Source organism: Beta vulgaris, chromosome 7 (assembly GCF_026745355.1).
Source record: "Beta vulgaris subsp. vulgaris cultivar EL10 chromosome 7, EL10.2, whole genome shotgun sequence".
NCBI classification, from domain to species: Eukaryota; Viridiplantae; Streptophyta; class Magnoliopsida; order Caryophyllales; family Amaranthaceae; genus Beta; species Beta vulgaris.
This window is the reverse complement of record NC_079208.1, coordinates 25,890,673-25,898,055: the sequence shown is the minus strand read 5'-3', so window position 1 is coordinate 25,898,055 and position 7,383 is coordinate 25,890,673. Positions and strand designations below refer to the sequence as shown.

General features: G+C 36.6%; 1 long non-coding RNA gene across 1 annotated transcript; it reads left to right on the top strand.

The window, feature by feature from the left end:
* Window positions 1-5,184: 5,184 nt before the first annotated feature.
* On the top strand, window positions 5,185-6,404 carry LOC125499413 (uncharacterized). Its single transcript, XR_007276287.1, has 2 exons — window positions 5,185-5,393; window positions 6,092-6,404. It is a non-coding gene; the product is annotated as an uncharacterized LOC125499413 (long non-coding RNA).
* Window positions 6,405-7,383: the final 979 nt, after the last annotated feature.

Sequence of the window (7,383 nt, the reverse complement as noted above, 5' to 3'; positions counted from 1 at the left end):
TTTATACTCTTGCTTGGGAGTTTTTCCTTTGTTTCGTTTGGCATGCAGTTTATACTCTTGCTTAGGAGTTAGAATTTTGGACTTGCAATTTACCCTCTTGCTTAGGAGGGTTTCTTTTGTTTGTATCCATAAGGTTTTGTTTCCATGCCCCTAGATCTTTCACTTAGAATAATTTTCACAATCATGGCATCGTCGGATCCTCTATTGACGCGTCGATGAATCTAATTCATTTTCATGACAAGCAATTGTAAGCTCCATATCGTGCGCTTTACTTGCTAAATCTTGAATTGTTTTGGGTTTGATCCCTTGCAAGATGTAGGTCAAATCCCAATGCATGTTTTGGATGCACATTTCGACCGCAGAAGTATCTGACAAATGATCTTTACATTGCAAGTTCAAGCACGCCAATGATTAACGTAGTCAATGATGGGCTCGTCATTCCATTGGTGAGTCTTAGTCAACTCAATCATGCTGACAATACGTCGAGTGCTATAGAACCTGTTTAGGAACTCTTCCTCCATTTGATCAACTATTGATGGATTGTGAGGGTAGATCTATGTACCAATCAAAGACCATCCCTTTAAGCGAACGTACAAATTGTTTGACGAGGAAATCGTCTATGGTACCAGCATTGTTGCATGTTTCCACAAAGTGAGCAATGTGTTTCTTAGGGTTTCCTTTCCCATCGAGTTGTTGAAACTTTGGGGGATGGCAACCATAAGGCATCTGCAAGTTATAAATTCTCTTAATATAAGGCTTTACATAGTGATGACTTGAGAGCTTTGCCCAAATTGATTCTTGACAGCATAAGCTATCCACATTTCGAGTTGTCGAGCTGTTGATGGACATTGAGGGTTGTCACCACTTTCGTTTTTGCTTTCAACACCACCTTGACTTGATGATGTGTCGCTTGATATTCTACTAAGTTTCTCATTGAGGGCAGCAATTTGCTCGTTTTGGAGTCTGATTTGGGCATCCTTTTCCTCTCCGTCCTTCACTAATTTATGGAGTAAGATGTTCATTTTAGCGAGTTGTTCCTCAACTGTTTTAACTGAGGTCACCATAACAGAAGCAGTGACAACATCTAATGAATGTGAGTTTAGTTTTTTTTTTAATTTAGCCTTGCATTTATTTCCAAGGAGATAAGTGCGGCGGTAGCGCCACCCGTCGAGTCGAACTCTCGTGGATTTATTTTCTCCCAAAACCCGAGCTTTATCGAATGAAAAAGGGTTCGGGTCGGTGGGGGTGTTACAGTCCCCTATCAGAAGGTGACATATAATGTCATAATGCGGGTACCACCGAGGACATTGTCCCCCATCAGAAGGTGGCGTTGCCGCCATATAACAAAATGACACGTGCACGGCCCAGAGAACATAGTACTGCCATTCACCATCTTTCACTTTCATTTATCATGTTTCGTTTCTTTTGAGTGATTTTCAGAAATCATATTAAAGTCATTGCATAAAGTCATCAATTCATTTGCACACCCAAACATTTCATATCCCGCACATCATATAAAACATAACATAAATATTATATAAATGCATCATAAAATGTAGTTGGAAGGGGAATGCGGGTGTTAGCAGTAGACATTACCTAGAATCCTGCTTTAGAACCTTGATTGTAGGGGGAGGCTTGTAATATCTCTTCCTTTTTAATCTAATAATCAATTCAGGAATTAATAAAGGACTTATTAATATTTAATTCTAAATTCTGAGTTTATTGATCCATTTCCATCATGTGTCCAATTTAGGAGTTATATATATTTAGGACTTTGGTGGTTGATAAAGAGTCGTAGGCACCCTTTCCACTTAACAACTTAGCGCCTAAGTCGTAATTCATTATTTATGATTATAGACGATGTCTTACTATAACCATTTCGTATTTTAAAATTTCAAAACGTTGTAATTCTGTTAACCTTTAATTCCAAACTTCATTCTATTAGTCATAGGGTCCCTTTAAACATATTCGTCATTTTATAAATATAAAACATTGGCCATTAATCTTATGGTTCATGATTACACTTAATAATTTGTAATTATGGGATTCATATTATAACTATTTCATTCTTGTAATCTAAACTATCTATAAGTGCCTATTACTTTTAACCTAATTTGACAAATAAACTTAATTCTTATTATTCTTTAGTGGATATATTAGAGTTACAAAAAATAAATCCTTGTTTAATCATTTACTAGTCATAGTATAGTCTCATACAATTAAATTATAAGGGTTATGGTTTATAGTGAGTTTTATTATGTTTTAGTTACTACCTAATTAATCCATCAATATCTAACTAAATGCTTTAACCACTTCACTTAGTCCACTCCTTTTACAGAATTAGGAAAATCAACCCAAATAATTTATCAAACCATTAAACTCTAAAGCCCAACAAAATTTATCTAGGCATATAAAGGGGAGAGATATGTTTTGGCTGCCACGAAGGAGGTCGAAACTCCGGCAAATGACAGCGAGGCGAGGCAGAATGTGGCGGCATCGGGAGGCGCGGGGTGCGGTAGTGCTGGGGCGGTGCGAACAGTGGCAGTCAGGCAAGAGAGAATAACGAAAGAGGGAAGAAAGAGTTGGGCCAGAGGAGAGAGGAATGCGGGCGACGGAGAAGGGTTGGTGGTGCAAACAGTGGCAGTCAGGCAAAGAGAGAACAACGAAAGAGGGAAGAAAGAGTTGGGCCAGAGGAGAGAGGAATGCGGGCGACGAAGAAGGGTTAGTTGTGCTGTGGGTGGCGCACAGGAGGTCCACTGCTTGGGGAGGTGGCAGCTACCGACGGCGGTGCTCCGGTGGTGCTGCGATGGCTGAACGAAAACATAGGGATGGGAGAGAGTGCGAAAAACAGAGAGTTTGAGGGTGGTTCTTGAGTGGCGGTTTCCGGCGAGGGTTAGGGAATTCTAGTAAGATGAAGATGGTGGAAAGCAGAGTGGTGAGTGTGTGATGAATGTGGAGCAACTATGACTATTTATAGCCATTGTTGAGGTTTAATTCTTGTCAATTAGGTGGGTTGATTTGATGAAAAAATATGAATTTTGTGAGAGTTTGTTTTGGGTATGGATTTTTAATTCAAGTAGAGTTTGTTTATGTAAAATAATCATGGGTTGAATAGTTGGGTCGTTTGTGAAGAGAAAAAAAATGGAGATGGGTTGAAATTCTTGAAGCAGTATTTCTGAGTTTAAGTTTTCCTTTTTCTTTTTTTTCTTTTCTTTTCTCTTTTTCTTTTCCTTTTTATTTTAACTACCAACTATTTTGTGTAGTAATTAATTTGTTATTTATTTTGTTTTCTTACTTTAACTGATGTTATTCTTTAAGCTAACATAATTTGTTATTATTTACAACTCTTTCCATACATAATATATATATATATATATATATATATATATATATATATTATATATTATAATATATATATATATATATATATAACGAACTAATTATCATTAATTATGGGTGAAGGAAAAATTTAGCCACTAATTATTATTGTTTAATTTAAGCAAGTTTAAACTTTCGAGATATTACAAGAACCTTATCCAGACCAACTAAATCTTCATCTAAGCCTTAAGCCTTAAACCTTTTCATCAATCCTAACTCCTTTTTCAAGGTATCTCCAAGCCCACTAAGTTGAAACCTTGAAAGGAAGGCCTAGGCAAAAATTAGGGTACAAAAAAAATCAGATCGGGAACTACAAATGGCTTGATTACAAAAGGATACATAGGAATAATCATCTCTAGGTCCGACCGCTTCAATAAAACAAATTAGTCGTGGTCTAAAGATTTGATTTTTAAGAATTTAGGAGCATAATCTATTTCTAGATCCCGACTTAGACTCGAGTTTGAACCTAGCCTCGTCAAAACCTTTTCCCACATACACATTCATTTGAGTCATAAAATTAATTTTTTATATTTTGTAATCCAAGCTCTCCTTTTCTTGAAGTACTCTTTGAAAATTACATGGTTTCTGGCGATATTTGACTTTGCATATATCAACTTCCCAATGAAAAATCTCCAATGAAAACTTTCAATGCTCAAGACAGTTCAAGTACATTTCAATCAAGGCTCAAGCCTAACTAGCTTTATATGCACGCTATGCGTGCGAAATAATCATCAAAATTAAATTGATTGCATAATTACATTTACTTTCTCCCCTACTTTCATCTATCCCAATTTACGTTCTGTTTGATTTTTGATGATTTATTAAATAATTAATCGAAATGGGTGAGCTTAAGCTGAAGATTAGCTAGCTAAGAATATATAACAGAGGGGATTGATTGAGTGACCCTAAGAGTTGCCAACCCTCTTATTATTGAATTTTCATTGGTTGGGAATACATTAAAATTGTTGAAGACGAAAGTCCTTATTTCTTCATCTTTTAGTAAAGATTAATGATATTGTTTTTTAAATATTCATTCAAGGTGTATTTCTTGGCTTTTGTGAAAGTTCCTTACTACTCCCTCCGGTCATTATTAGTTTACCCGTTACTTTTGCACAAAGTTTTAGGAGAAATAATATTGTTGGACATAGAAAGAAAGAGAGAAGATTAATTTATATTAAAGTTGAATGTTTATGTCATGGAAATTTAGTGGTCCCATTTCAAAAATAGAAATAAAAGAAATGGGTAAACTAATAAGGGACATCCAAAATAGAAATACGGGTAAAGTAATAAAGACCGGAGGTAGTAATTGATAACTAAAAGAAAAGGCAATTGGAAATGATGAAACATAATTAAGCTCGTCATTAGAGATTGAAATATCCAGCGGATGATCCGATCACCCGCTTCACCCGCACTATTAAACGGATGGAAAACCCGGTTTAAACGGATGAGAGGCGGGTGACGGGTTAACGGGTGACGGATTCGGATCGGATTCGGGTGATAATTTTTCATCCATCACCCGGTCCATCACCCGGTTACCACCCGTTTATATATATATATATATATATATAACTTATTTTCTTATGCAAATTGTGGTGGGTTTTATGTTGTTGGGCTACTGGATTTTTTTCTCCCTTCACCCGGTAATCACCTGATCCATCCGTTTCACCCGCGAGTGATGGATGGATGGATTCGGGTGAACATTTATGCGGGTGATGGATGGATCGGGTGAAGCGGGTGGATGCGGGTGATGGATGCGGGTGACGATCCACCCGCCCCGAACCCGATCCATTTCCATCTATACTCGTCATAAACCCTTCAACATCAAACCTCATGCCCACCGGTGTTAACCTCCACACACTCTCTCCCACACCATAAACAACACCGCCACCACATTTTTTGAGTCAAACGAAAGAATTTAAAATCCCATTTTTTTAGCAAAATTTCGACGACAACAGTTGAAGGGAAAGGAAGAAAGATCTTCAAAAGTTGGATTTTTGATGTTCAGTAGTAGATAGGTAAGGTCTATAAATTTTCTTTTTTGGAATTATAGGGCTTTTGCTTAAGCGAATTTTTATTAAAGGTTTTTTTTAAAAGTTCACATAACCACACGGTATTGGATGAATTTTAATTTTCCCGTCAATTTGTATTTTAATTCCTGAAAAGATTACATTTTGATATTTGGGAATACATATAATCTTTAAAATTGAATTATTGTCCCTCACTAAATCATGGTTTGATTCGGCTTATTTGATTCATAAGTTTTTCCCTCAATCAGATTTATTTGTGAGAAAAGAAGATTACATAATCTTTTGGAATTAACTGATTCTATTTGTTTATGTTTATTTCTTCTTTTGTTTTGCTATTTCATTTTAAAACAAAGCATTCTCCGATTATCTGATTTAATCTACTTAGTTTACAGAATGTTCACATGGACAGTACAAAGCATAATAAGAAACAAAAATTACCTTTTGATGTGTTCTTCCCCCTTTGTGTGTTTTGTGCTCCTCTTGTTTTTTGTTTATAGTGTTGGGTTGGTTCGAATACACGCTGAACTAAAAACAAAACGACAAATTTATGATAACAATTGTGAATGAAATGAAGAACTAAGTATAATAAGAATGTCGGTTTTTTTAGATCATGAATTACGTGCTATTAGTCTTTGAAAAGGAAAATTGTAGAACTGTAGTTGATAGTATCCACTTTTTGTTTGCAGTTAATGGAGAAGAGAAGATGAAGAACTATCAAGAATTTTGGAGCATTCTACCGTAATTTGTTTGTGGGAGTTAGAAATAAAAATTAAGTGCAGATGTGCTCAGTTAATCATAATTTTTTTTCTTTGAGGCGAGTTAGTCATGAGATTTTTAATTTTTAAAAAATTGAATTCATAATATGGTTTGAGAACTGCATTCAAAATCGACGGTTTATTTTGTATGTGATGTGTTTTGTGTGTTTCTTATTCCAATTTAAGTAGGTAGGTGGATGAGTGAGAATATTGTAGATATTAAGTAATTGTCGACGTTTCTCTCTTGATTTTTTTTGGTTCTTTTTTTATCCTTTTTTCTTATTCTATTAGATGTAATTTAGTTAACATATTAGGGGTAAATTTTTATATTTTGGTGTCTTATCCCTCTTCTCTTATATAATAGAGATTCAAGGCAAGCTCATTGAAAGTGGGGGCTTCCTATGTGGTGGTGCCTCGAAATCAAACTCCCGAAAAGTTATAATCCGCAGACCTTGTTTACGAACCCGGATTATTTACTAAAAATAATTTTCGAAGATAGTTCTATCTATTCATAATCACTCTATAATTCTATAAATTGTATGGCCTTGCAAAATATTGACCTTGTATTGCACCCTTGCAAAACCCTGACCTTGCATTGCATACATTCTAGTCTTGCATAACCCTGACTAGGGGTGCTTATCGAGCGAGCCGAGCCCGAATAGCATTGGGCTCGGCTCGAGCTCATTTAACTTCTCATGGGTTCGGCTCGGCTCGTGAGCTCGCCGAGCTTGGAGGAGCCGAGCTCGGCTCGATCTCGTGATTAGCATTTGCGGCTCGAGCTCGGCTCGTGAGCTCGTTTAAGCTCGGCTCGTGAGCTTGTTTAGGCTCGGCTCGTAAGCTCCTTTAATCTCGGCTCGTGAGCTCGTTTAGGCTCAGCTAAGGGTGTTAACAAGCCAAACCGAACCTAACTAGACTCAAGCTCGAGTCCAAAAATTGCAACTCAACTCAAGTTCGAATATAACTTCAAGGTTCAACCCTAAGCAAGTCTAAGGTCATAGGTCATTAGGCCCGAACGTTTAGTAGTTCAAAGGCCTAATAACTAACACTTGTTGTTGCATAGCCAAGCAACTAGTAGCTGGCCAATGGTAGAGAGTTAGGGAGTAAAAGGTTTATTTATAAAGCCTCTAACTCACACCCTCATTTTATTCCACCGATGTTGGACCCTAGAAAGCCAAATTTCTTTCTCACTTGCTCCCATCTTACTAGATTGCTCCCTATTGTCC